Below are 19,986 nucleotides of genomic sequence, written 5' to 3' on the forward strand. Positions count from 1 at the left end.
TTTTTTGCCATGGGTGCTCTAGTCCCGGAGCACCCACGGAGCCAGTGCTGATGCAGGATGGTAATCGCTGTCCTTCTGGGAGGAAGGGGAGAAGTTCATTGAGACGGGTTGGAGCTGCTGCTGTTGTAACAGTACGATCCTCTTTCATCCCAAGTGGTGGTTGAGAGTCAGCTGAAGCTGGTAGGAGCAGCCATGTCATTTGGGCCCCTCCCTCTGGCTCAGTCTGGTCAGGACATCTCTCGGGATAAGGACAATGAAGGTCCCAGGGCCCAGGAGACAGCGGGGTTGGCAGTCACGAAGGTGAAGCTCACTCCAGTAGCCTGTGTCTGGTCTTCCTGTATTTCCCCCCCAAAGTCTCTTTGTTTAAGGACCCACAAAAGGAGTGGTGGGTGGAATAGCCCATCCCCTCGTTCTTTTGTCCACCAATTAGCCGTAATATCCCACACACAAATTTTAATTCACTAATTTCCGGTCCCACATCCTCTGTCTTTCCTAAGCATGATTTCAGCATAGTTCTTGAATCACAGCAGCATGGCCTTTTTCGTTTGGATTAATTTATCTCTGTCTGGTTCTCCTGCACCTGTTTATAACATTCATTATTGAAAACAACCTGGCCTACTTTCCAGCTCCATGTTATTACAGGTTATTCATTAACTCTGTACAACGGAGCTCACAATCAGAGTCAATTTGTAGGCTCAAGTCTCACCCCAGGGCATTCCACTCAGTGTGGGATGCTCTGATAGAGAATGCCCCAGCCCCATGCCCCAGGATGCTCAAATACACCAGCTGGAAGAGCGCCTACTGCAGGGCCGCTGCTAAGCAGCTGCTGCCCTCCATTCCATTCCTGTGTAACTGAACCAGGCTCCTTTACAGCAAGCAGGAACGGGATTCACACCGCGCCACACTGGTACCCACAGTCCCCTGGAGAAGGGGATGTGAAGGATGGGGACGGCCGAGCTCAGCCAGCTCCCTTCACTTCCATGGCTACCACACTAAGGACCAGGAAGCCTGGCGTGACTTTAGCTTGGAAACAGCACCCTCCCTCCTTCCATGCCACCCTCCTGACTTGTGGCTGAAGTGGAGGAGACACCTGCCAGCCCAGATCCAGACCTTCCCAGCCATCCCAGGCACTTCTCAGACTGCCAGCGCCAGTGACGGGCTTTTTGCTTCAGTGATGAGACTGGAACAGATGGCAGGAGCTGATAGCGGGAAGAGAAGTGTCTGTTAGAATCCCCCACGCTGGCAGCCTGATGGCTCGGCGGGGCTCCCTCTGCGGAAATGGCACATCAGGGAACGTTCCCTCCATAGGGACACGGTCTCCCAGGGTTCCATGCGCCTTGCCCCCATTATGATCAAAAGGGAGCTGGGGACACATGCTCCACATTGGGTCTCTGGGGGGAGTGCTCTCCCTCTCCTTCCTTGCTGCTAACATAATCTATGTGAGAAGCAGGTTATCCCCTGTCTGTGGGGTCCTGGCACCTTCCTCTGATGCAGGAGCAGTTGGAGGTGAGATCTGGTGTCCCAGCTCTGATCCAGCCTGGTGATGCCTGTAGTACTATGGTTTGATCTTTCTTCTCCTAAGAATGGCCATGTCTGTCCATCTGGGTCTGTTTGTCCTTCTCCTTGTAGGCAGACAGCTGTATGGTGCCATTCCCTGTGTTTCTGCCCTTGTCTCTTAGCGTGTCATCCTTGCACAGGGGCCATACTAATCTTCTCTGTATCATTCCAATTTTAGGGTAGGTCTGTAGATATCACTGCTAAGATATCACTATCAGAAGCACGGAGGTCGTTTCTGAGAACCCCCTGCAGTTCCCCCCATCCCGCCCCAACCCAGAACAAAGGGACCTTTAAAACAGAGCGGGAATGGGACAACAGGTCACATATGAGAGCTGGGGTTGGGGAAGCAGGCAGTCGGTTACCACGGGAAGGAGTGATATTAGGCTTCCCAGATTACAGTGTATTCTCTTAGTAATAACTAGTCTGACAGCATCAGTAATTTCAGTTAATTACACACGGGGAAGCAATTTAGGTACATTGCAGGCAAACACAAAGACCCCAGCATGTGTTTGTTACAGCTGAGCATTTCTCTCTGTGTGAGGAGGTCAGTGCGGGTGGGCTGGGAATGTCTGGTGTCTGTCTGGGGAGGGGGTATGTTTAGGGTGAGCACGTCTACATGGGGGGTTACTGTAGGGAATATGTAGGTGTGTGTATTCAGATGGGGCTCTGTTCATTCATTCTATGGATCTCTATATGCACCCCTCTGTCTACCCATCCATCCCTCATTTCCACACCACTGTCTTGCTGTCCACACATACAGCACCTACAAAGATTGTATTTGCTATGGTATTCAATAGGTATTCTTAATAAGAGTAATAAAATAATAAGAAGCACCTAGCTCGGCTACAGCGCTTTCATCCACAGACTTTAAAGTGCTTTACAAAGGAGGCCAGTATCCTTGTCCCCACTTTACAGTTGGGAAGACTGAGGCACAAAGGAAGCGAGCGACTTGCTGTAGGGATGCTGAGCCCCTGCAGTCTAACTGCAGTCAATAGCAGCTCGACACAGCAGATCAAGCCCTTGATGTGTTGCCATCCCAACAAGAAATTTGCTACTGAGGAACATTTTCAGATGAGCCACCTTGACCTGGGCTGCGTGTAGGAGGGAGGAAAGGGCCCTTCCGGATGAAGACAGCATGGCACTGCCAGAGCTGGCTGCTCTCAGGAAGGCTAAGGGGCTGTCAGAGAGCAGCAGCAGCAGCTCTGGAGCGATGCCTGATATCCAGCAGCGACTCCAGTCTGTCACTTTGGCCTAGCAACCCGCTGTGCCACCTGCTCTCGTTCACAGCACCCCAAGGAGGTGCTAACATCTCCCCCAGCGGGAGGGCCAGGCCTGCAAACATCGCTGTACAAAGCCACACTCTGACAGCTGGCAAGGGCAGCCAAGGTGACCCGCGAGCACTCAGGTGCGGGTAGTGACAGACAGGCCATGTTCTGGGCACGGCTCCCTGTGCAGCCGCTCAGACACGGGGCGGCAGTGGGAAGTCGTTGTGAGAACTGGAAGGGGAGCTGGGTCTTTCTGCAGTGGGGCCAGCCTTGGGCCATCAGCCCATTTCTATCTGCCTGTCCATCCAGGGGCTTATACTGACCCTTCTCCTCTCTGGCCTCTTTCTGAGCACCTCACCCATATGCATCCCTGAGCTAAAGCCGCAGCTCCTTCTCCTACCACTGCGCTCCCTGAGGGGGTGTCAAGCAGGGATTTCATCTCACTCCAGCCAGCCACGGCGGGGGGGGCCTGCGATGTGGGGGAGGTGACCCAGGAAGGGGTTAAACTCTTCATTAGATAGAAAAAAGCAGGCTGCGGCCTGAAGAGCTGGCAGCCAGGGCTCCCTGGCCTGCGGGGGGAGGGCCTGGCACCTCGGCCTCGCAAGGGGGGACCCTGCAAAGGAAGCAGAGACTTCATCAGGGGGTGGGAGGAGCGCAAGGGGCTCCTGGGAAGGGGAGTAGCTGGTTCTCCAGGTTGCTATAACTGGGGAGACTGGCCTGCCTATGCCAAGCAAGCCATAGCCGTGCTGCAGACATAGCAGGCAGTCCATGCGAGCTGTCTGCCCACCATCGTACGGCTGTGTGTGGGGCCTGTGGAGTTTCCCAAGGCTGAGCCTGGAGTTGTTTTTCTGTCTATCTGTAGCTGGACCTGCCTTATGGGGGCCGTAAGCCTGAGCCCTGGAGAGGGGCAGAGACTGGGTCCTTTCGAGCCCATCCACCCTCTCCTTCGTCAGCCAGCGGGGTCTCGCTGCAGTGCATTATACAGCATGCTCTCCTCCACTCCGTACACCTATCCAACCCTGCTGGCCCAGAGGGTCAGAAACTGGGGCTGGGTCAGTGGCAAGTAGGGTATCAACCAGTAATTGCTAGGGCTATTGGCCAGCCCAACGGGGCCAGCCTATTCAGGAATCCACTGGGCAGGGACCTCAGGGCTTCTCCAACTCTGTCCCAGCCCCACAAACCCCAGGGGTACTGGGAGAGAAACGAGGGAGCAGAGCAAATCTACGGCGAAGACAGAAATGGAGCCCAGGTCTCCTGACTGCCTGTCCTGAGTCTCTACCACAAGGCCACCTTCCTCCTTTGCTTCCAGGGTATGGCCCAGCCTCTCTGGGGTCTCTGGGCTGTTCCCCTAACACACAGCACTGGGGTCACGTAGGGGGGATCCTCGGAGGCAAAGGCTCCCTCTGAAGACCCTGTCCTGGCTGGAGCTGGCGAGCTGCAATGTGACGGCCAGGGCCCAGCTGACATGTTCCACAGAAGGCAGGCGAGGTAATAAATACCTTTTATTGAACCAACTCCTGCTGGGGAGAGAGACGCTTTTGAGCCACACACAGCTCTGCTTGAGAGGGTTCAAGGGCAACTCTGCGTGGCTCCAAAGTGTGTCTCACCAGCAGAATTTGCTCCAATAAAAGCGATTACCTCACCCACCTTGTCTCTCTAACTGCCTGGGTCTGACACGACACCACCACTGCCGACATTCCAGTCAGGCTGTGGTGACAGGAGCTCCATGTGCCATGCCCAGGACCTGCTGGGAGTCCATCCCTCCCAGTCTGTAAAACGTCAGCCATCCCACGAAGGAGTAGGAAGATGGAGTAGGCCTGGTAGGGGAGAGGAGCAGGCTTTTCCCACGCTGCCAGGTGGGAGGCTCAGGCCCAGGCTTAGGGTGCTTCTACCTGGCCACCTGCATGGACTTCAAGGGAGTTCTGACCCAGTAAATTGAACCCACTATCCCCACCCTCCTGCACTGATCCACAGCAGATGAGAGTCAGCAACAGCTCCCCGCCCGGGAGCTCCATCCTCTCCTATCACAGCCCCTCTAAGCCCCGTTTCATCATTCGGTAGGGCAGGGCATCACAGTCAGCAGGGCAGGTTTCTCTGGTCTGCACATCCCACCCTGTGCTGAGGTCCCATTAGCTCTTGCCACACCATGCTGGGTCAGTTCCAACATGGAACCCCAGAGGGCACGGCCCTGGGAATCAGCGCTAACCTCCCGCCAAATGTGTGCGGCAGGGGCACTGTGCTGCTGGAGGAGGTTTGGGATGAGATTGGCCCCTTGTGATCACAGAAGATCCCCCCAGCGCTCTGGTAAGGGCTACTGGGGAAATCCCCATCTGGCCAACTACATTCTGCAAAAATGGACTGCAGCATTCTTCATTTCCAGTCCTGACTGGTCCTGGTGTGAAGCCGTTAAACAGCATGCTGGGCTGCACCCCAGGGGCCGCTGCATTGAGGCAGTGGATGACGAGACCCCCTCCACATCCCTCACCACACCCCCGGGTACTGAGAGGAATGTAGCGAGTGCACATTAGGAGCTTGGACCTCTCAGAGAAAAGGTCAGAACATTAGCGTTACACTGCTACAGACAATCCGAGATGTGGCAAGGCAATTCAGGTCAGATCACCGAAGGGTGACCCTCTCACAGCCAGGCAAGTGTTTCAGGTCTAAACACCTTCAGTTGCTATTTGTGCTACTGTAGCACCTAGAGCAGGGACGGTTAGAACTGAGGGGTGCTAGCTCCCCCACCATGGAAATATTGGAGAGCAGATCTATGTTTCTGCCCCCCACAATATCTCGCAGAGTGAGAGCAGGACCCGAAGGAGGAGCTGGAGCAGCCAACGCAGCCATGAGATTGGGCCAGGTGCCAGGTGCAGGTCGGACTCACTGGCCCAGCTGATTCCACCTTTGAGCCACTGCAGATCCAGGTGCAGACATCCAGCTTGGGGAGGGGAGGAGACCATGCATCAGCCACCAGGAGCGGGGAGGGAACAGGGCAGGGAGCTGCACAGGGCACACAACTGCTGGCAGGGCCCGGTGGGGAAAGCACAGGGCACCAACCACAGAGGAAGTGACATTGGAATGGCAGTATGAACTGTCAGGAGAGTCTTTTTTCCAGCCTAGAGCTGACTGCCCCTCTTTCCCCTAGAGCCTTAGGGCCCCAACAGCTCCCCTCCTGTCGCTCTGCCTCCAGTCATAGGGAGCTTTCAACCCCCCACCTCCAGAGAGGCCCCATTGGGATAGGGAGTCTCATGGTGCTGGGGGCTGCACAGACGCAGTGTGACAAACAGCTCTGCCCGAAGAGCTGACCCAGACGACCCAAAGGTGCGAGGTGCACATGGAACAGACTTGCCAAAGATCACACACAGGTCAGTGGCAGAGCTGGGAAAAAACACAAGTGTCCTGAGTCGTCGCCTTGTGCTCTGCCAACCTGGGCAACGCTGGCCTCACTGAAGTGGCCTTTAGCAATTTATTCGTACTAAACTCGCCGGTTCCATCAAACGACTGTCCGCATTCCGATCCTCCGAACACCAGCCCCCGAGGGCCAACAGCCCTTCGTTCCACAGCCTCTGACCCCAGCTATCACAATCCTGCATGGCACGTTTCATCCCCACATGCTGCGACATCTCTCCATTTCCTTTGCCCTCTCGCCACCGGATTAACTTATACACGAATAAACTGGGCCGAGTTCCTGGCTCCCCTCACATAATTAAACATGCCACTGAATATACAGCAAAGTTCGAAGACACATCCCCTCCCCCTCAACAGATTTCCATTACTGAGCTTACGCAGAGAGCTCTCCGGCGGCAAGGGGGTGCCAGGGACCAGAAGACAGCACATCTGGCCAAGGAAGAATAGAAGGCAGAGGACTAATGACTTCTGCCATCTGCCTCACTGCCCGCTGTCTCGAATGAGCTGGGTATTTAAAGGGGTATGACTGATGAGTCTTTTGAGGATGCATTGATACACGCTGCAGGTCTCAGCTTTCCCCAAGCCAGGGCTGGTTACAGCTGCAGCAGCATGCAGACACCCAAAACTCCCACGCTCTCTGGCCAAGGTCACCACGGCCCACACACCTTGCTGGTCGGGCAGAGTTTGGCACAGGTGATCCTGGACCAACTCAGGGGGAAGAGTCACCCCACCAGCTGCAGCACTGACCTAGGCCTGCTTGGGGGAGCTGACAGGATGCTGGCACAGTGCAGGAGGGCACTGAGCCCCTAAGGTACTAACCTCCAGTCCCCTCCACTCCTCCCACCTCGTCCTCCCCTCCCAGTGTTCTTGATTTAAAGAAGCTTCAGAGCTTTCCCTCCAGTCCTGTCTCCACCAGCAATTCAGGGAGCACAGCTCTCCTGGGCTGCAGCCCCAGACCGGGAGTTCATAACTCACGCTGTGCTTTCATCAGCCGGGAGCTCGCAACATGAGATAAGTGCCAATTAATTTTCTCTTCAACCACTCAGCAATGTAGTGCATGGGGGGGGGGGCGAGGAGAGGGGAAGAGAGCCCTAACTTCAGTGGGTGCTACCTGCTCAACCCTCTGAAAAGCAACCCACTTACGTACCATAGGCATCTCCATCTAGAGTCCAAAAGACACAGTCGAGGCCCCCAAGGCTGATCAGGGTGGCTTAATTGTGTGTGTGAGGAAGAGAGAGATAGTTCTGAGCAGCTGTTTCCGCACACCGTGGGGAGCAGATTCCTGGGGTGGGCACCTGTCACTGGTGGGAGGCCCAGTCTGTGTGGGAAACACGAGGGACAGGGATGGAGAGTCACAGCTGTAGTCTCGCCGCAGGAGGCTGGTGGGGACATGGAGGGCATGTGTGAAAGGAGGTGGTCGGGGTTCACTGGGGAAAGCATCTCAGCTGGTGGGCACAGCTCCCTGGGCCACACTGGGAAAGCCCCGGCAAGGGTGGCACTGGGACGACCCTCCAGCAGCGCTGGATCAGGCTCCTTACGCAGGCATTCTGGCAGGGTGCAATGCACTTGTTACCAGAGAGTCTGTCCTAGAGACACCTTCCCGCCCCACTAGCCATTGCCCCAATCACCTCCCCCGCACGGACCATCACAGGCCCTCCCTCGGGCACCCGGTGCAAGTGCTACCGTGGAGAAGTGTCACCAGATCGCCGCTTTGTGCATCTCCAGCATCTCTGAATGCAGTTTGGCTGCTGGAAGTAAGGAGTCGGCACCCTGCGGGCACCCTGCTTCCTACTCCCCACCACAGGGGAGGCGCTCCACTGCTCGGGGGAGCGGGAATTGAATCACAGACATGACAGGTGGAAACACCCCATTGTCCCGTCCAGCTGAAAGCGTCTCAGGCCATGGGGCTTTGCCACTCCTCTTGGAAAGGCACTTGCTCGGGTTAATGGTGTAACTGGCCATGCCCAGAGAAGAAATCTCTCTCCTGGTGGCTGGGATCAGCTTCCCAGAAGCACAGCTCTGCTCCTTGTGCAGACCAGAGAGCTGGCACGTGCGGTGAGGGATGGCTGTGCTACTGACCTGGCATGCTCTCTCCAGCCTGAGGGTTGGCATGCCCCTCTCACTCCCTGCCCGGCCCTCCTAGGCAGGAGGACATGTGACAAAATGATTCAGCAGCCCAGCATCTTCCCAGCACCTAGTGATCTCGCTGTGAGGCCCTGCCCTGCTCGTCCTCACCAGTGATCTCCCCTGCTGGGTCAGAGCTGTCTGCATAGGGGCACAAGCCAGCTCAGGTGGGAAAGGAAGGAGAATGGCATCTGGAGACTTCCACCCACTGGCCTGAATCAGACTGAAGCCAGTCCCAGCAGAAAGCGGCATGCTGGCCCCTGTGTGAAATGACCCATTGCCTCAGTCCAGCTGTGTGTGGAGAGGTGTCCCCACCCCAGAGACCACCCTCAAGTGTGGCACCTTAGTAGAGAGGCTAAGGATGGAGAAGGGAGTTCCACTACTCCCCCCCCCCCAGTGCTTGGTGCCCACACTAGGGCCCGGAGCACTTGCTGGTACCCAAGGGGAGCTAGCTGCTCACGTAGTGCTGGCTCCTCCTCCTTGCCTCCTCTGGAGAGAAACGGAGCAGAGCAGCTGGGAGGGGGAGAGGGAACCCAGAGAGCCAGATCACACAGGACAAAACACTGGGAGTACATCTACACTGGAAACCCGGCTCTGTGGACTTGTGGACATGGTGTCTGCACTGTACTGTAAACCTGAGCTTACAATCATTGGACCCCGGTCTCCCAGCCATGCTAATGCATCCACACTGCAAGATGCAGACCTTCTTGAGCGGTGTCCTCCCTGAAGAATGACAGGGCCTGGACCCGAGTCCCAGCAGGCCTTGGGCTCTGGCCCACACCCCTAGCAGGGTTCTAGCTCTGGGGTCCTCAGTGCTCGGTGATGCGAGCCAGACTGATGTGTGTGTGTATGGATGGAGGGCTTGAGCTCAAACCTGAGTCCGAGCCTGGCTGGGTGTGCAGGATGGACCTACCATTACTGGGCTGAATGAAGCTAGCACTACACATGCGCTTGCCTGGTGAGCAATTTACACAGGGATCAGGAATAAGCAAGGAAGCAGGGTCCCCCTGGTAGCTAATGGGAGGGGCGGCAGCCTTTCTTGGGCTCAGGCCCAACTTGCCCAAGAGCATAGCGCACGAAGGAGCAGCAGTGATTCCAGCTTTGCAAACATCAAAGCTCCCCAGAGACCCGGACTGCAGCTAACGCCCCAAAGAATAGCAGCAGATTCCAAACAAGCCCAGGGCATCTCGACATGGGCACCAAACTCTGTGCAACTTGTTTAAAAATACCCAGAAGAGAGGCACTCGGCTCGTTCGAGCACTCTGCAGACACTAAACAGCTGCTGTTTTGGACAGCCCTGGCTCCCGGCAGTGAGACAGAGACAAAGCTCTCCAGCAAACAGGGCAGGTGGCTGGCATGGCCCTCCAACAGCAGTGCAGCATGAAGAGACCCACGAGCCAGGCTTCCAAAGCTCTGCAAGTGGAAATGTTTGAAACAAGGGAGAGGCGCAAGCCTGTGAGATGCTCTCAGGAGAAAATCATCAACTGCTGCCCGGCTCCGAGCAAACGCAGCCAGCGGAGGAGCTGGAAAGGAGACGAGCCAAGAGAGAGTCCGGGGCGGGTGGGGGTGGAACAGCATGCTAGGAAAGCCCACGAATCTGCGCTAGGAGGAGGCGGCTGGAGCTACAGCCCCGAGGGAGATAAGAGGGCTTGTATCTTCCAGCTGCACCTGAGCCTGCAAACACCTTGCCCTTCTTTAGCCTCTGCTACGCAAAGCCCTCACCATGCTCGCCAGCTGATACTGAAAGGTTCAAAGTCACACTGGCAAAACTGGGCACAGTGCCCGGATCACCTGCAGCCCCACCCTGGCCTTTAATCTCTAGCCCATCCCTTCCGTGACACACCCACTGCACTTGCTTCCTCTCCTCATTCCTGTAGCAGCCAGCACAGAGAAGCAATCCAAGCCTGGGAGAAAGTGGCAGGCCCCTCACAGACCCTGGGGAGAAATTCCTAGTGGGGAGAATCCTGCTCCCCAGCAGGTTTAAGGGCCAAGTGCCACCAGTGTAAATGGAGCATCACTGCACTGGCTGGAACAGAGTCACTCCTGATTCACAGAGGTGTGACTCCCACCAGAACCCGGCTCTTAGCATCCACACAGAGCCAGAGGCAGAGAAACTCTCAGGCGTCTGCTCTCTGTTGGTAATGGGCAGGCAGGATACTGGCCTGCCTTGGTGGGCAACAGGGACTAGACCTGATTGCTCTGAGCAGGGGCAGCACCATCACCCCCACCTGGTCTCCCACTGTGGGGACTCCATGGAGTTGTGGTACTAATTCTCTCCCCTCCTCAAACCACTGGGTCTTTAGAAGTCCCATCAGCATTCACCAGCCCACTTCCTCCCCAACAGGTGAATTCCCCAGCCCTAGAGGGGAACTGGGAGGGAGGGGAGACTAGGCTGACTTTCCTGGCAGCTCTGCTCCACGAGCCAGCTGCCAGGGAGCTAGAGGAGGCTGCAAGGGTCAGAACCCAGTGCAGAGACACAGGCCCTTGGTGTGGCCATCCCTGACTTCTGCAGATCCTCCAAGGCCAGGATACTGGAGGCCTGCCTGTCTGGGGACTAACCCAGCTTCCTCCTGGGGGTGGGACAGATCACAGGAGGAAGAGAAAAGAAGTACTTGTGGCACCTTAGAGACTAACAAATTTATTAGAGCATAAGCTTTCGTGAGCTACAGCTCACTTCATCGGATGCAGAGTTGCATCCGATGAAGTGAGCTGTAGCTCACGAAAGCTTATGCTCTAATAAATTTGTTAGTCTCTAAGGTGCCACAAGTACTCCTTTTCTTTTTGCGAATACAGACTAACACGGCTGCTACTCTGAAAGGAGGAAGAGAGCCAGTCAGATGGTGAGCCTTGTACACACACCAAATTTTTCTGCCTTTACCTGCAGCTTGGGGTGCTCCCGCACCTGCCAGGATCACCAGGGCACGTCCGACCTGATTAGTTCCATGCCATTGCAGGACCCTCATGCATCAACACACCGAGGTCTCTGCTGCAGCACACACCAGTTTAGTCTCCTGAGGATCACGATGCTCTGGTTTAACTGAATTCTCCGGGCTCAGTGGAGGGGTGTCAGGGAGGAATGTTAGGGCCTGAGCCCAGCAGGAAGCCAGCCCAGATGAGCTAATGGTCCTTTCCGGCCTTATGAAACTGACATTAACGAGCCAGGAGAGGAATCAGCCAGGTGGGGAGGAGAGTGGCCAAGCAAGAGGCCGTGGTGGGGGGCTAACTAGTTCCCCAGCACAACCAGCCTTGAAAAGGCAGAGGTCAAGATGCTGCTGAGCAGAGTGTGGGAGAATCCTCTCCATCTTCAAGTCACCAATGGGACCTCCCCACAAGCGAGGGCTGTTGGATGGGGCCAGCCAAGCGTTCCCAGAAGGGAGAGCCATTCAGACAGTCGCCTACCACTCAACCCCCAGAGACGCCTGGGAAACCACAGGCAGTGCTAAAGCCTGTGAGGTGGTGCCTTCATGAAGCCACAGGAGCTGAGCCCTTCTCAGGATTTGTCTCTAGATGTGGCACCATGTGCCACGCTCCCATGAACGCAGAAAACACTCCGCAATATGCATCTAGACCCTGCTTCACCCCAGGGAACCATGTACACTAATTAAAGCTGGAAACTCAAAGGCTCATAATTGTATTCGGCAGCCTTATCTCCTGCTGTTGGACAAAGGGAGGGCTCAGCACGATCTGGGGACTCTCCATGTCTGGAATCTCTGGAGAGAACAAAACACAACAGCTACAGGATCGTGCTCAAAATAGAACAAGGCAAGATGTGATCCTATTACCTAATCCAAGCTATTCCCTCACCCTGCCGGCTTACTCCCCGGGGAACCGTCGGGAGCTATTTCTTCCGTGTGTGTGTGCGTGTGCACATGTGCCCGTGTGTGTGTGTGCATGCGCATGTATTCACACAGGTATGCGTGTGCAATCATTCAGGCAAGGTGCAAAGCAGAGAGATCAGATTTATGCCCCTTTCTAGTAGGAAAAGATACACGGGGGTGGGGGGAGCGTGTGGCCCTCTCTGCTGTGCCCCATGCATGCCCCTTGTTTGCTCAAGAATGAATCGGTCACCTACTCTGAAAGGACTTTCTTAAAAGCACTGCGGACCATCCTTAAAGTGCTGCTTATCTGCAAAGAGTGCAAATATCATCCCCCCACGCAAGGAAATATCAGGGTGAGATCTCTGCCCACTTCAGTGGCAAGGACACGTCTAGCCCTGCAGAACCGGCCTGGCCAAGGGAGAGGGAGCCAGAGTCTGTCCCATCTTGTGTGTCAGCAGCAATGCCTACAAAGACCTCCTCCGTGCTAACCTTTCTCCCTGCAGATTGCCCACCGTGGCTACCCCCAGTGCTGCACTGATGGTGGTAGACACAGTGGCTGGAGCTCCAGCGTATGCAAAGCCCTGGAGGCCACTGGCACAGCATCACCAACCCCAGCCGTTCCCAAATCATCTATGAGGCCACAACAATCCCCACATTTGCTTAAAAATCACAAGGTTTTTTAAAAATAAAATATATATTTTGAGCTCTTTTCACTCCCCTTCCAGATTTTCAAGCTTTTCTCCACAATTATTTGTGCTAGAAACTCTCTCTCTCTCTCTCTCTCTCTCTCTCTTTTCTAATGCAAGCTGAGAAATATACTCCAGCGACCCCATGACTCCAGGGGCTGGGACTTTAAGAAACACACCAGATGTTATGAGACTCATGAGAAAATCGCAAGAACTGGCAACATTGCTGGTAGCAGTTGAACCAAGACATCCTGTCAACCTGCTCTGAGCAGGGTTAAATGACTCAAGGACTAAAATACCAACAGCTGCTTGAACCAAGGGCACCCTCATTAGAATGGCACCCATGGGAGCAACGGAGAGAAACAAAGTCAAGTGTAGCGAAAACCAGGCCAGACTAGAAACCGCTGGGTGCTGAGTACACCTGAGAAGAACCTGCTTTTTGTAAAAGGTGCAACAAAAACCTGTTTGCTCACCAGACTGCAGGCTGGGAACTCGCTGCTTTATTAACTGCATCATAGAGGGAAGAGAACTGGAAATTCCCACTGCCTAAACAGGGAGTGAGGAGGGTGGAGCATGGCTCCAACCCATACTACTGTGAGTAGCCCATTTAACCCTTTGATGACCACTTTACTACACTGCTTAAATGGGAGCTGAGCACCTTTGAAACTCCAGCCCTGCATTCAGATCACTTACACCTGGGCAGACAAACTGAAGCACTTGGAGACACCTGAGCAAGGTGGCTGAATTTCTTACAGTCAGTGATGCAGGTTGAGGAAGGAGCCCCATGTTGTATCATTTGCTTTTTATGCAAACGTAATATGAAGGAACCACCCAGGCGCAGCAGAGACAGAATAACGGGGTTTACTAGCTGTACACAACACAACAAGCCTCATTACATAGCCACACCGCTGCTCCTGCAGGCTTCTAAACACACAACCCCGTGAGCACCACTGGATACTCCCCGATTCCTAAACACTACACCCAGCTTGACTCTCAAATGCCAGGCTGAGTTTGCACGGGTTTAAAGTTAAGCATGTAAAGAGACCCAATGAAATGGGCTTACGGCACTTCGTTGAATTGTAGAAAATGGCAAGTCCCATAGAAACAACAGCGCAGGCTTGATAACGGTCCCTTTCCCGTGCCCGTGTATTAAAACAGAGCACTAATCACGATAATGTGCTAGAACAAATACCAAAGGGGTGTTACTGTGTGTAACAACCGGAGCCAGTGCAGCCCGACTGAGAGAGTAAGAGGTAACTCTATAGGCAGAGACACATTTGATTGCAAGCAGCAGCCGCATTCCTTAGCAGAGACATTGATGCACTAATAGTAAAATCTCAATCGCAGCTGTCAGGTCACAAGCAAATTGTTCCGTGCATGAATAAATCAAAACAAGGGGTAGTGAAAAATGATACTTCCCCAAATCTCCATAAACCTCCTGTCAGATTTATAGGGACCCAGGGGATAGAAAGAAAAATAAAACAGAATCCTGAAAAGCCCATGGATAGAAAATATGAGCAATGCTTTCTTGAATTAAAAATCACTGCCGTACATCTGGTGGCATAAATCTAGTGCTTGGAAAGTTAAATAGCATTTTTAACACAGCTGCCAAGGAGTCTTTAAGTAGGACATCCATTGAACTAAAGAGAACCCAATAAAAAGGGAAAAGAAAGCCAAGCAGAGATGGTTTAAGAAAGATTGTATTAAGACCACAATAAAAATAAGATAATGAGCGTGTTTCCTAACCCAGAGAATAGCAATCACAGACCTCCTAACCCTCTGCCCACACCCACCAGAGGGGCACTGCTTAGAGAGAAATTATCAGAAAGGAAGGACAGTCCAGTGGTTAGACCACTCCCCTGGGACTAGAGACCTGGCTTCAATTCTATGCTCTGCCACAGACTTCCTGTGTGAGCTTGGGCAAATCACTTAGTCCCTCTGTGCCTCAGGTCCCCATCTGTAGGAGGATAACAGCCCTGCCCTGCCTCACAGGAGGGGGAGGATAAATACCTTATGACTCTGAGGGGCTCAGATACTATCATATGGGATGTCTAATATAGATACATTATACGTGTGGGAGGGAAATCTACTCCAAACTAGGGAGGCAGCTGCTATAGCTCCTAAGGGCATGTTTAGAAAGAATTTAAACCAATGAAAAAGTAACATGATTTAGGAGTTCTGAGCTGTAATATTGGGCAAGAGCACTTTCAACAGCTGTGTAAAGGAACCAACACAGGAATCACTATGCAAGGACAAAAAGCCAGACAAAAAGGTGAAACATACTGGATAGTGGAAATGATCAGTCACCTCCAAGCACACCTGTAACAAACCAAGGGCACTTCAGCTACAGAAGATTAGAAAGGCTAGAGGCTCGGGGAGGGTATCACTAGGTTTGGAAGGATTCGATTTTTATTGGTAAATGTCAGTAAACAACATCGATTTCACAGGACACACACAAACCGGCAAAAAAGCATTTCCAGGGTCATCATCAAAATTTACAGACAGACAATGTAAGCAAAATCCTGCGTGAGAGTGTATTAGAGTCAAAGTTCAATGATTTAGACTTTTGAATTAGGCTTGTTACAAAAGAACAGTGAATGAACAGTAAAAACGGGTACGATTTGTTGATTTCAGGATATTTACTCTGTATATGTGGACATATGAGGTTGACAATTTGCGTTTTAATCATTTACAAAGCTTTATTTTGAATCTCAACATTTACTATAATTAAATAATTATCTTACACCCTCCACCATTATTCCCACAATTGCGAAAATTTAAATGAATAAAAATGGAAAAAATGCTTAAAAATAAACATTGATATTATCAGTTAAAATAATAATAAAAATAAATCAAATTCTGCCAAGCCTAGACATCAACCTGGGTCAGAATCCAAGAACAAGGGGAGAGGGAGACTCAGTGAAATTGAAAGGCGGTGAACTTAAAACAGATTCAAGAAAATGCTTTTTCACACAACTGACAATTAGCCAGCAGAAGTCACTGCCAGATATTGCTCAGGCAAGACCGAGAAAGGAATTAGACAATGATAATGACAATGATATCCAGCATGACAATAGGCAATACTAAAATAAATTGAGCTATTTGGAAGGGAGCTAAGCCCTCCTGCTTCAGGGCTTTAATCATTCTCTGACTATTGGGGTCAGGAGGGAATTGTGCTTGTGAGCAGGTTATTCCATAACTGCCTGCTGTGGGGGTTCTTGCATCTTTCTCTGAAGTATCTGTTGCTGGCTGATGATAGAGGCCGGATACTGGACTAGATGGGCACGTGGGTCTATAGGTTTCCCATGTTCCCATGTGAGATGCAACCCATCCCAAACTCCAACCTTCAGATTAGGAGCAACGTCCTGCTAATGTCATCCTGGTCTCCATCCAGTAACCTCACAGGGGAAACAGTGTCTCAGGTTACTGGAAACAGTAAAGGATTCTTGGATGGAGAGGTCAGAAATAAAGTGTAAATACTTAACATAAAAACATAAGAACGGCCATACTGGGTCAGACCAAAGGCCCACCTAGTCCAGTATCCTGTCTTCCGACAGTGGCCAATGGACAGAACAGGTAATCCCCAAGTGATCCATCCCCTGTCACTCATTCCCGGCTTCTGGCAAACAGAGGCAAAGGATACCATCCCTGCCCATCCTGGCTAATAGCCATTGATGGACCTGTCCTCCAGGAACTTATCTAGTTCTTATTGGAACCCAGTTATAGCCTTGGCCTTCACAACATCCTCTGGCAGTTCCACAGGTTGACTGTGCGTTGTGTGAAGAAATATTTCCTTTTTGCTTGTTTTAAACCTGCTGCCTATTAATTGCATTGGGTGACCCCTAGTTCTTGTGGTATGAGAAGGAATAAACAACACTTCTTTATTTATTTTCTCCATGCCCATCGTGATTTTACAGTTGCAACAGCATCTGCTTTTCAACCACTCCTCTGGACAAAATTCAGAGCAACAGTAACTCACCCAGTATTATTGTGAGTTGTCTTTGCAGTAACTGTCTGATTTTGAGAGACAGCTGTCAGGGGAGAGAGGCAAAGGAAGAGGGAGAGCTCAGGATTCACCCAGATAGATACACTTGCATAAGCGCACGGAGCACCTCAGCTACATTAAAGGTGTAAGCAGCCTCGGGGGGTGGGGGGGAATGGGTTTTAAAGTGCAGCTCTGGGCAGGCCAGCTCAGCTGGGTGCTGCTAGCAGCATCTCTGTCTCGTGCTGCTGCTCCTTGCACAGGGAGAGCTGCTCTCTTGCAGAGAAATATGCCAGAGCTGTTTTAACATGAAGGGCACATTTCTTTCCCCTGGGCTCAGCGCTAAGAAATGACAATAACGGCCCAGATGTCTCGCCACCGGCAGCACCAGTCAGAGCATCTAGGGCACAGCGCACAAGTGACACCCAGGATGGCTCATGCCACAGATGCCTGGCTAAAGTCTGCTTGAAGTTCCCGGCAGCTTCTCATTCCAATGCAGGTCCTGGAGCTGTCAATTGGCTAGCAACAGCCACAGACACTGATACGGCCTCACTTGACATGTGCCTAAATAGGAAAAAGGTCACAAAGTCCCGAGCAGCTAACTAGCCAGTGGTGTCCCCTACCCCACAGCCAACCGGTGCACGAGCAGCATAGCTACCCACTGGGAACGCCATCCCCGGTTGGCACCTGTACCTGAGATGAGTGCTGTCCCCTCGTGGCCAGGAAGAGTCCTATGGTTGAAGAGACCATTGGGTGATGAGCAACGGGTGTACTGAGATACAACCAGGGCCAAACTCATCCCTGGTGCAAACCCACGGGCACTAACGGGCATTGGCTAGGGACATTAAAGAGCTAACGATGTCCTAACGAGAGAGCATTTTTAGGTTGAAAGCTGTGAACAGGGACAGAATGTGAGTGTGCCTCAAGCATGGGGCGGTGAAGTCCAATAGGATGAATGGGCTCCCCTCGGAGAATGACACCTGGAAAGAGGGATCAGTGCAGAAGGACTCGGGGACATAAACCAAGCTGGAGAGCGTCCTGATTTCATGAGGCACCTCTGGGCTGGATTCTGACTGATCTTCCTGGCTGGAATTTGCCTCTCTGCCCCAGGAAGCACATCCCTACGCTAACTGCCCCGCTGGGGCTGGGAAGCAGCGTGAGGGTCTCGATCCAGCTGAGGGTCAGGCTGGGATGCGCGAGGACAGCCAGTCTCTGTCCAACATCCTGTGAGCTGTTCCCACCAGATTTTGATCCCCCATCGGCAGAAATCTCATTGAGATCAGCAAGATGCCGAGCACTGGAAATCTCCTGGGAGTTGCTGTTCTCACGGTGTTCCAGCACATCCCCAGAGAGTCATCGAAGATAAGGCGAAGGGGTCTGAATTCTGATCTCCAGCCCATTAGATTTCAACCAGTTACCCCTGTATTGAGCCCATTGAGCTGGGTTTGACTAACGCATCTCTTCCTGGAAGGCGCCCACTCTTGACAGGAAGTCATCAGGAGACTGAGCATCCACCACTTCCCTTGGCACTTGGTTCCAGTGGTTAATCCTTCCACTTTTAAACAAGTGCACGAGATTTTTGAATCGGAACGTGTCTGGCTTCAGTCTCCAGCCTTTGGTTCTTGTTCTGCCTTTCTCTGCTCAGCTAAAGAGCCCCTCCATAGCTGGTGGTCCCTCCCCATGATGCTAATCAAGTCACCTCTTGATCGTCACAGAAATGTAGGGTGGGAAGGGCCCTCAAGAGGTCCTCTGGTCCCGCCCCACACGCTTGATAAGATGAACAGATTAAATTCCTTGAGTCTATCACTACATGGCATTTTCTCCCACGCTCACATCACTTTTGTGGCTCTTTTCTGCACCCTCTCCAATTTTTCAACATCCGTTTTAAGACATGGACACCAGAGCTGGCCGCAGGCTCCATCATCAGTCTCACCAACGCCATACATGGGGTAAAATCACCCCACTCCTCTTACTTACCATGCCTGTTTACACCTCCAAAGATCGCATTAACCCTTTGTGCCAGAGCACTGCACTGGGAGGTCATGTTGAGCTGTTTGTCCACTGTAACCCCCTCAATCTTTTTCAGAGTCCCTGCGTTCCAGGATCCAGTCCCCCATTCTGCAGGCTTTTGCCTCCATTCCTTGCTCCTAGATGTAGTGCTTTGTATTTGTCTGTATTAAAATGTCCTTTGTTTGAGCAGGCCCTGCTTACCAAGCGACCCAGATCGCTCTGTATGATGGCCCTGTCCTCATCATTTACTCAGCCATAGATTGTATCCGCAGCGATTTTATACTTACTTCCAGGTCATTGATGAAAATCTTTAGTAATGTTGGGTCTTCTGCTGATCCCTGCAGAATCCCAATCGAAACATCCCCATTTGATGAGGAGTCCCCAGTGACAACTACACTTTTTGTGATCTATCAGTTAGCCAGTTCTTAATCCATTTAACATGTGCTGTATTGATAATGTAGAGGGCTATTTTTTAAATCAGAATACTGTGCAGTACTAAGTCAAATGCCTTACTAACGTCTAAGTATTTTACATCTACCCAGTTACCTTTATCAATCAAACTTGCAATCTCCTCAAAGAGTGAAATCAGGTTTGTCTGTCAAGATTTGTTTTCCATAAGACCATATTGACTGCCGTCATTGTCTTCCTAGACATTCATTCTTTTTCCACTGAATCCCCTTACCAGCACTTCCATTATTTTGCCAATTACTGATGTCAGGCTAACCAGCCTATGGATACCTGGGTCATCCTACTTGCCCTTTTTGAATGTTGGCTAACATTAGCACTCTTCCAGTCTTCTGCAATTTCCCTGGTATCCAAAGATTTATAGAAATTAACATCACCGAGTCAGCGATCTCCTCAGCCAACTCTTTTAGGACTCTTGGGTGCTGGGCCTGCTGCTTTCAAAAGGTTTATCCCTTGTAGATGTTGTCTAACATTCTCCTTAGTTACTAATGGCCTTGAAAGTACTTCATATAGGCCCCTGATCCTTCTGCATCCAAACCGGGACCAAAGTTGTAGGGGAAGTGGGTTTTAGGTCCTGGGATTCCAGTGTGAGCTGCTCGTCCCAGCCCTGAAATTTCAGGGCAGAGACTCTGGTTTCAGCTCATTTCTGTGAGGAAGTTAATGGATCCCCAAGA

At 52.2% G+C, this 19,986-nt stretch overlaps 1 protein-coding gene and 1 non-coding gene across 2 annotated transcripts in view; both read right to left on the reverse strand.

The window, feature by feature from the left end:
- Nucleotides 1-19,986, reverse strand: part of USP43 (ubiquitin specific peptidase 43) — a 176,387-nt gene that overhangs the window by 120,501 nt on the left and 35,900 nt on the right. The gene's annotated exons all lie outside the window — the stretch shown is intronic.
- Nucleotides 1,651-1,755, reverse strand: LOC119843416. The gene has a single exon (XR_005288942.1). It is a non-coding gene; the product is annotated as a U6 spliceosomal RNA (small nuclear RNA).

Source organism: Dermochelys coriacea, chromosome 14 (genome assembly GCF_009764565.3).
Source record: "Dermochelys coriacea isolate rDerCor1 chromosome 14, rDerCor1.pri.v4, whole genome shotgun sequence".
Classification (NCBI taxonomy): domain Eukaryota; kingdom Metazoa; phylum Chordata; order Testudines; family Dermochelyidae; genus Dermochelys; species Dermochelys coriacea.